Genomic DNA, 10,583 nt, shown 5'->3' on the forward strand with positions numbered 1-10,583 from the left:
CTCACTGACTTTTTACTTTCAAGTCTCGCGCAAATTTTGAGACCAAATTTGTGACGCCCGGGTACACGGTTACGACATTACGCAACATTATGTAAGTGCATGTCAGACCCAAAATTGCTCATAAACGTGATTTCATGTACAAATCCAATGCAAATTGTGTATTTAGCCAAAATTCATAAATGTATCATTATTTCTACTTTTACTGATTAAACTGAATTAATTTTGCCTTGTTTATGATCAGAACTAAGTCTAGAATGATTTCCATTGAAAAAAACAATAAAAAAAAAGTAAAAAAACAAAGAAATACATAAGAAATTCATAAAACAATAAAATACATAAGAAATTGATTTCCGAACCGAAGTTTTTTTTAATTGCGATTGTTAAGATTGCTACAAAGAATTTTTTTACCAAAAATTAGCATTCTAGGAGCTTTATTTAGTGAATTATAGCAAAAAGTATGATTTATGCATAAATTAGCATATTTAATTCATATAAAATAAAATCTCATTATTTTGGAAAATTTTACCATACAGCCTTGTAGATTACATCGCACACTACCAGTGTGCAAATTTTTGCGTCGCTCGTGCAATCGGCGGCCGAGATCTTAAGGGGGGGCCATAATGGCCCCCCCCCCCCCCCCCCCCGGGATTGACAAGAATCAAAATACCCCGGGAGATTGAGGGTTAACATATTGGGTCTGCACACTAGACTGTTGGTTTATTAGGGGTCAAGCAAGTTGCATTTAAAGAGATAATATTGAGGAGTTTGTTTAGATCTAAACATAGATTTGAAAATTTAAAGTAGGAGCTATTGTGCACTTGCAAAGAACAGTATTGTCCAAGAAACTAAAGTGAAAAACTGTATAAATTTTGTTATATTCAGGTAAAGGAAATGTACAGGAGAGGTTTTACATATGGATATGAAACACTGTGTATATTAATGAAAAATGCTTTGCTGTGGGCATTACAAAAAGACAATTAAATACAAATCAGTGTTTCATACTTTAAAAAGAATTTTTGAACACCATCATTGTATGTATAATATGCAGGAAGGGATTTGAAAAGCTTATAATCATTATCATCAAAATCATTATAATCATGTTGGTCCCAAAGGGTTCCTAATTTTGATTTTTGGTTTTGTAACACATAATGTGCAGTCGTTTAGAAAGTAATGCAAAAAGGGTTGCAGAATTTCTCAATTGTAAAGATTGAATATATTTCTCTTGTTAATGGCGTTATTTGATTAATACAGATTTGTCTTTGATTCTTGACAAAGTTCAGAAAATTGGTGCAGAATGTGAACGTCTGTAAGATACTCATTTACATTTAGAAGTGCATTTACATAATATATAGCTGAGTATTTAGTGCCGTACACAAAAGCAAATTGCTAGTAGCTTGTGCTCGAAATGGACTTTTAGTAGCTCACTATATATATATGCGTGTGTGTTATATTGAGGAGAGATTGAATCTAGCTTTGTAAAAAAAATTGATGTAAAGGAAAAAAAGTGCAATCAAAGTTGTTTTTCTCAATATTTGCGGTTTTTCTTTGAGAAGTTTTGTGCCATTATGAAGGAAAACTGGAATTTTCTTTGTAGAAATTAAAAAAAATGGAGGTTATTACTGATTTGATATATCATGTGTTAAAGATTTATTTTTGTGAACTTTGTGGCAAAATTTGTTTAATTTTCATTGATTTTTCATTGTTTAGTCTACTTTCATTGTCATGTGGTTTGTACTATTTTTGTTCACCTTATTTCTTCAATTTAATTGAATGTGTAATTTATGTAATGTTTAAACTTTTGAGAATCTGTGCATAATCAAATCAAATCAATTTTTATAAGATTAAGAATATGGGAAGAAGAGATTTAATATTTCTCTTTCCTTCGATGTAGTACATTCTTTTTCTGTCGCCTCACTCACCTTGTTCTTTATATTTTTTCCCTCCCCCCATCCATCTTCTCCATCTCCTTCTCATTCCCCTCTCGCTCTCTACCCCCTCCCTTTCTCAAACTACCCTTCCCCCTTTATTTCTCTATCTTTCCTTTCATTTTCTCTTATTTTGTTTCACGCCCTCTATCTTCAATTCTGTCTTCTCTCTCTCTCTCTCTCTCTCTCTCTCTCTCTCTCTCTCTCTCTCTCTTTTCTCCCTTACCCCCTTCCCTGCCAGTAACCCCCACCCCCCCCCCTTGATCCCTAAAGGTACACAAGTTACCTCAAAGGCATGTAAAAATTCAAATATTCTGTGCTGTTTGTCTGTACATAAAGATTTTGTTTTTATGTCAAAATGTACAGACTTTTTAATGCTCATACTGTGTCGCTATACAAAAAAAAACAATGCAAAAGGGGAAAAAAGAGAAATTAGCTTAGCTGGCGATTCCTCGTAGATATTTAGAAAAGGTGCACAAAATTGTCTCTGAAAAATTATGAGTAATTTGCAGAAATAATAGTGGAGTATACATTACTTTTGATGTGGGAAGAAACATGCCAATCATTTCAAAGGGAAACTATAAATGTGATGTAATTCTTGATCAATTTTCAGAGGTCCAGAGAATATTGAATTACCAATCTAAATCCTCTTCTTTACTAGGATAAACTATTGAATCTTTTTGGAGTACACTTATATATGTATAGGGGAAAACATATTACCAATCTTGTCAAACACAAGAAATGATGAAAACTGATCAAGTCATGATAAATGGAATGTTTCTTATGTCAAGTATAGATGATAAGACAGTGGTTTTGGCATAACTTTATACAAGGGGATTTACAAGGGCCAGTGTAACAAAATTTTAGAAAACACCTCATTTTTTATTCTCATTACTTGTAATCATTGCTAATGATTTAGAACCATCTTACAAAGACTGATCATGATACTTCTGCTTCAAAAAAGATATGTTCCTGAGTCTTGAATAGAAATGTTTTGTGGGATGACAGATAAGAAAGGATGTGGAAAATTAAGATGATTTCTCATTCTGATATTGAATGTTAGGAAATGATCCCATTCAAAGCAGGTGCTTTGTCTACCATTTGGCAAATTTAGAGATGAATTGTATGTCTAGTGCAAGAAGGACATTAACTTGGTTTTAACAAAACATGATCTAATATCTTTATGGCTCTAAACATGGCAACGATGACGGGGGGAGGGGAAAGGAAGTATGGTAAATAAAGCACCTTATTAATGTAGATGTGGACTGTCTGTTAAGAGCCAAAGGACATTGGCTCGATTTTGAAAGCATATAATCTAACATCCTTCTGGTTCCAAACATGACAATGATGATGTGGGGGAAGGGAAGTATAGTAGATAAAACACTTCAAGATTCGGATGAAGCCTGTCATTGCCTCTTTCAGTGGGAATTAGTAGGAACTCGAACAGAAGCTGATGAGTTATGTAGTTTTGGGGGGAGGTGGCGGAGGAAGAATTAGTATTGTTATTTGGAAGTTGTCATCAAGCTTGATTCCAAACTTCTGCTTCTCGTGAATGCGTCAGAGAGGAACAAAGGAGCGGGGAAAATGAGTTAATCGACAAAGCAAGGAGGGAGGAAGTGTTAATAAATGAATAAGATTGAAATTATCAGAATCATGTCATGAAATAAGAGCCTTAAACTTGATGTATGCACGAAGGAAGGAGGATGATGCGTAATTATGATCAGAAACTTCAGCTCTTAGTTTCTTCCACACTTTCTGGGTCACAAGTAAAATGATATTGGAATGACCTGAAAAGTTGAGATTAAGAGGGATGTCGAATTCGGGATGATTCAGAAACCAGATGAATGTGTTATGAATATTTTGTGGTTAAAGCAGCATTTTGACTAAAATACATATATCTCTCTAGAATTCAAATGTTTCCATTACCTTTGAGATATAGATGGATATGAAAAATACAAACATTCAACTATTGAATGATTGGGGTTAGGATTATGATTCAATCTTGTATTATGGGATGACTAAAAACCTGTTCTTTTGTGGAAAGAAGAATAGCATTAATTGCACTTGCATAAAAAAATAAAGAAATTTTAGGAAGGTTCACAAAGCGTGGACTCCAGGAAACAGAGTCTCTGTTGCCACTCTGGAATAGATAAAAATGTCAATCAGTTTCTGAGCAAGCTTTTGAATTAATATGGATGTAAGTCATGAAAGTAAACATTATAAGGATAAAAAACAACTTAAAGTAAAAAGAGGAAGAACTTATTTAAATACTATAATGGATATAATGTGCACCATTATTTCTTTCAGTGGATGTGTCGTACTTGTGAAATAAATGTGGATAATTTTGTGATAGAAAGAGAGTCTAGAACTAAATAAGTGGACTAGGGAGAGATTACTGTAGACTTATCAATGTCAATGTGTTGGCTGGAATATTTCATATGTACAGTGGAGTTCAATGTGAGATTTTAAGAAATCAAAAAAGAAAATATCTGCAGATATTAGACTCATTAAATGTGGGATGTACTTGCCATAAATCTGTTGTAAACATGAGTTTATTTTTTTGTCAATATTCAGGCAAAGTCAAGTGGTGCGGTGGTTATGGAGGATGATGATAGTGATGGTGATGATGATTAGTATGATTATGATCGTAGTATGTGGTGGAGATGATGTTGATGATGATGATGAGGATGATGATGGTGATGATGGTGATGACGATGATGATGATGATGATAGTGACGGTGATGATGATTATTATGATTATGATCATATTATGTGGTGGAGATGATGTTGATGATGATGATGACAGTGTTGATGATTATGATGATGATGATGATGATAGTGATGATGATGATGATAGTGAGGATGATAAGGATGATGAGGATGATGACAATGATAGTGATGATGATGATGACAATGATAGTGGTGATGATGATGAGAATGATGGTGATGGTGAAGTGTCAAGTAATTCAAATAGATCAAATGCAAATTCTAGCATAACACTAATATTGACAAAACATAATTCCAAATTACATCCTGTAGAAGTTTATATATAAGCTGTATTCGGTTAAGACCAAAGATTGACTAGAAATTAAGATCGGTGAATTTTTAAGAAAAATCAAGTTGAGTCCCTTAAAATTAAACATACAAAAGAAGTTTCTCCAGGGAATAAAGTGATCTCATATGACTTCATTGAATGCAGATGAGGTCAAAGGCAAAACAAAAGAATAGTTTGTTCACAAAAGCCTGAAGCGCTCGACATGGTCAATTTATTTTTATGGTTCTGTCCTCACGCCCTTTTACTTCAGTCCAACAAATATAGCAAAAGAAATTCATCATCAGACCCAGATGTGAGGAGGGCTGTTGATGAATCATCCTGACACCTATTCGGGAAATTGATGCTGGAAGTGGGCTGACTGGTGGATGGTTGGTGCGTGGAATGAATAGAGATATGGAAGGGGTAGATGATGGATGGATGGAAGGATTGGTGGGTGGATGGATTAGCGATAGACCAATAGACAAATTGATGTATAGAGAGATAGTATATTGATTAATTGATTTACTGATTGATTGATTAAAACATGGTAGACAGATATGGATTGATATGTAAATGGATGGTTATATTAATTGACAGATTGATGGATGGATAGATGGATGCTGGATGGACGGACGGACAGACAGACAGACGGACAGGCAGAAAGATAGATAGATAGATAGACTAAACAAACCCAGAATAAAAAGAAACGGGCAAGAGATTTGCAGACTGAGGGAACGAGAGAGAGAGAAAGAGTTCTTCTTTTCAAAAGTTGATAAGAATTTAGCTAAAAGGTGAAGTGAGATGCAGTCGAAAGTCGACTAGAAGAAAGATAACATGAAAAATGAAAAGTATCACAAATGGAAAGATGAACGGAAAGGGTTATGATGAGACTGATATCACATCTGTCAACACGACTTAGGAAGCATCTGCAAATGATTTTGATCACAAGATGATAATTTACCGCATGAAAATTCAAACAAAGGCCAGCTGACAGAGTAATGGAACTCAAATAGCCTGTACTTAGAGGAAACTTTGGGATCAGGAAACGAATCCCTTAAAAATGAAGAGATCCAAGTATGTCATTCATATAAAGGTCATTTGAACTAAAACCTGCTGATATTTCATTCAGCTGTCGTAGAAGATTGCCCGACATAGCCACACTAGTTGACCAGATTAGCTTAAGTATGCATGCATGAAATTAGAATTGTCCTTCGTAGCCCTATAGGTGCATTCTATGGTGGAAATATGGAGAATTCATTTTTCTTAAGAAATCTAAAATTAATTCTATTTACGAGACATCGCTTGACTCTGCTGTACTTGAGAGTGTATGCTGTCAATTCAGAAAGGGCTGCATGGTTCAAAACCTACTCTATTTTACACCATATCAATTTTGCAAAATATTATTACTAACAATATTTTGTTTGTATATGTAGGGAATCTAAAATGGTTTGAGAGGAAAAGCTTTTTTTCACCACTTGGTAACACATAGTTATTGTGTTATGAATACATCGATTAGTGTGAATGAGTGTGACACAATTCAAATGGGCCTATTATGAGACTGCATTGTTCAGAATGATGCATTATGGGTTAGGAACATGGCCAGATTTGAGTAGTTGATGACTTGAGGTGGCGTGCGTGTACACAAAGCTGATGATTCTTACTGGCTTTCAGTTAATATTCTTCCCTTGGAATTGCAATTAATCCTCTCCCATCGACTGGCCCACAAATATGATTTATATTTTCTCCCTGTATACATATGAAATGATAGACATGAACTCACCAAGTACAATACCATTTTTTCTTTGACCATGCACAATAGTTGCTCATATTCTGGGCGGTGCCGTGCTTAATTGCATTGTGACAAACGTGATTTGTCAGCCTAATCTTGATTGGTCTAAACTCATAGTTCATGATTACAAGCTACAAGACCACAGAAGGGCCATATTCGTTTAGTCATAGCAGTTTGAATCATATAGCCTACTGATATTAGGGTTAAATAAAGTTTAAACGAGCATTAAAAAGCAAATGTGATTGGCAGAGAGATCGGAAAATTATTTTTTAATCAATTATGATGGACTATAACAAAAGGCATCATGTGGCGGATTTCGGGTCGCTAAATCTTGAATGTGGAAATCAACAAGGGGATTCTATTAGAAATAATTATCATTTGATTGTGACAAAAACAGTGGTTGGTGCTATTAACTGCTGATTCTGTAAATCAAATATGCAATATAGATTGAAAACCATAAAATCTTCAATTTATTTTTAATTTGCAAACAAGTTTAGACCTTTGGTGCTGGGGTTTGTTTCAAGTGTGAACTTGGCTGTTGATTTTAGCTAAAGCATCCGATGTAATTCTTTAAGAATAATGATAATACCAATTATATTAATTGGTTGACATCTAAAGATTTCACAGACTTCTGGATTTGTGCAGCAGCAGTTCTAGATTACTTAAGTCCCCAGTTGTTTTTTTTTTCTAATATGCAAACTCCAAATTCTTTTAATGTTCCATATATCAATTCCTGTGTTGTTAGGTGACGTGCACATCTACCAAATATTATATATTGTTATTGTAAAATGTAAATATTGAAAATCTAAGAAAAATTTAAGCTTTTTACATACAGACTCTATTTTACTATACCTACAGACTCTATTAAGCAGTTAAAGCATGGTAAACACATGCTTTAACAGGACATAGCAAAAACCTTTGATCGGCTGATTTTAGATTAAGTGTTTAAAATCAATCCTGCAAATTGTTTTTATCATACACATACACACAGAAGAATACACAGTGAAAACAGAATTTAGAGACTTTGGCATGAAATAGAAGAAAAAAATATTTAATCCTCATGATATAAATAAAAATAATCTGTGTATCATAATAATCATATGCATCTCCTTAATACAAAATAGTATGAACAAAAATCAACACTGATTTTGCACTATATGCAGCAAGAGTATACAAGACTTGTTACTTCATAAATTGACACTCTAAGCTTTATGTACAATATTGGGAAAACCTTCAATATACGGAAAGTGAATTGTGTATCAGAGTGATTCCATGCTGTGTCATACAGGACATTTTGTGAAAACATTTGACATCTTTTTAAAATGAAAATAAAAGGATATTTTCTTGATTGATGGTAATCCTCAAGAACCCTCAAGAAGTACCAGAAATGGAACAAGAACCAAGACAAGACTTAACTCGATTATATATCCTTTACAACTGAAATGAGAAATTGTACCGTGCCGTACGGAACACAAAACTAACAGATAAAACAAAGATAGAAAAACAACAAAAGCAATCCACTGACGTTACCCAACTACTAATATATTATTTTCTTTTAAAATGTGAATACTACACTTACCAATTGTTAAAAACAATTAACATGAATGTTTATGAATTAGTTTAAGGATTACTCTGTGGCAAATGTGTAAGCATTGAGTGAAATAATTAACAAATAAAACCAGTGCTGCTTTAACAATGATTTGACTTACAATTTACAATGCATAGAGACCTAGGAGCATAAGTATACAGTTATGTAGTTGAACGGTGCCATAGGGGTTTCAAAAAGGTGACATGGCATTTGCTCCTGTGATAATTGCTCCGGGCTTAATTTCATCTAAGATGTAGGGTTAGGGTTGCAATAGGGTTTTAAGGTCAAGTCCACTCCAGTAAAATAAGAAAGTTATGACATTTCAAAACAGTTCTATGCTCAACTCAGTGATATGCACATGAGAGAATCAATGATGTCACTCACTCACTATTTCTTTTGTTTTTTATTGTTTGAATTATACAATATTTCAATTTTTACAAATTTGACAATTAGGACGCCCTTGCTTGAACCACAAAATGTTAAAATCATGGAATTCCACTGGTTCAGGGATGAATGAATCTTTGTTTCACATGACAATGACGAGAAATCAAAATATTTCATTTTTACATTTTATAAAATACGAAAGAAATAATGAGTGGGTGATGTCATCAGTCCCCACATTTGCATACCGAAAAGGATGTGCATATAACCGTTATGAGAAACTTTAAAATGTTATAACTTTCTTATTTTACATCCGAATTTGATGAAATTTTCAGTGTTATGCATGTTTGATTTTTCTCTTTCTATTCAAATCAGCTTTTTGTTGGGGTGGGCTTGTCCTTTAAACCCAGGGTTGATTTTGGTCAATCGATTAATGTGTGGAATTCAGAGCGGAGCAATTGTCATCGGAGCAACTGTCATGGAACCTTCAGAGATGTACGGTATATACACATATTTCATTTTTGAACAATACTTACAAAAACATGACATTCATTTTCAAAACAGTATGCATGGATGAATCAAGGTCCTACAAGTACATATGTAGCAACTGAATTTAGACCTACGCCTTTTAAGTACCACATTGAACATAACTGTACGAGTGGAGTGAAAGTTTTTAAGAGATACACTTGTCATTTTTAATTTTACACAGTGATTTTGATAAATTTTAAGTTTGCATCTCCTAGGCTTAGATGACCCCATATAACTAGTCTTCAAGCACAGACTCAAACTTGACACTTCAACAAATAATACCATGTCTATTGTGGCTTGGGTGTAGACGATACTCTACACCCTATGTGTGTGTGTCAAGTGGGAGGCAGTTAAAGTACATGAGTGAATCTAGTCTCCTATTTCAGACTCTGAATTATGCAATATTGGAAAACCCAAAGGTCTGTGCTTACAGACTGCCATATTTCTACCAACAATGATAAAAACTTTACACATACAACACTTTAAAGTCTTTCATGAGATGAATAACAATAGCATACAATCTTAGCAATATTTCACAGAAAACAGTCAAAATGGCATAACAATATTTCAGATATAACATGAATTTGGCTTGTGAGAATAGTAGAAAAGATATAAACATTACTTGTAAAGTAAGAAAAGAAAAAAATGGAAGATTTTGTGGAAAGAATGAATTATAACATATATGTCAAGTGAAATAGGAATGCAAAGAAATCTTCACATATTCAGTTATGCACTATTGTTCTGTACCTTTTTATTACGATAAAAATTATTGTTATACTATAATATTCATGTGTGGATTTAACTATTTAAGCACTAACGAGGCCATTTTTAAGATCTAGTATTCCTATCAAAATCCAATTGAAGAAATATTCATTGTTTGTTTTCATTAAATTCTCCATCTTTAAACTAGATTTGATAGAAAGCAACAAGACTGTTTAAAGTTACGCATGACTTTACGAACGACTGGAACATGTTCTTAGGCGCTAAATTACAGTATTAGAATCTCAATCAATATAAACACCCATCGGGGGGGGGGGGGGGTGCTTCCCGAAGAGTTAAGTATGACTCAAAAGTCATGCTTAGTTCTGATGCGAACATGATATGTAACACGCATTTTTATTGATTAATACGCAGTAGCGCGCGTCCTCTTAGCATTTGACCAATGCAGTGATGCATTTTAAGTGCGACTCTACGTCACTCTTTGTGAAACACCAATCTGAAAAAGTTGGAAAAGATCTTTGTAATTCAAATTTCTACATTTAATTTTCTAAATTTCTAGTCTTCTCTTTCTCGGGTCACTTCACAAGTCCTGTCCAGTAAAGGGTACAAGATCTAGCT

This window comes from Lytechinus pictus, chromosome 18 (genome assembly GCF_037042905.1).
Source record: "Lytechinus pictus isolate F3 Inbred chromosome 18, Lp3.0, whole genome shotgun sequence".
In the NCBI taxonomy this organism is placed as follows: domain Eukaryota; kingdom Metazoa; phylum Echinodermata; class Echinoidea; order Temnopleuroida; family Toxopneustidae; genus Lytechinus; species Lytechinus pictus.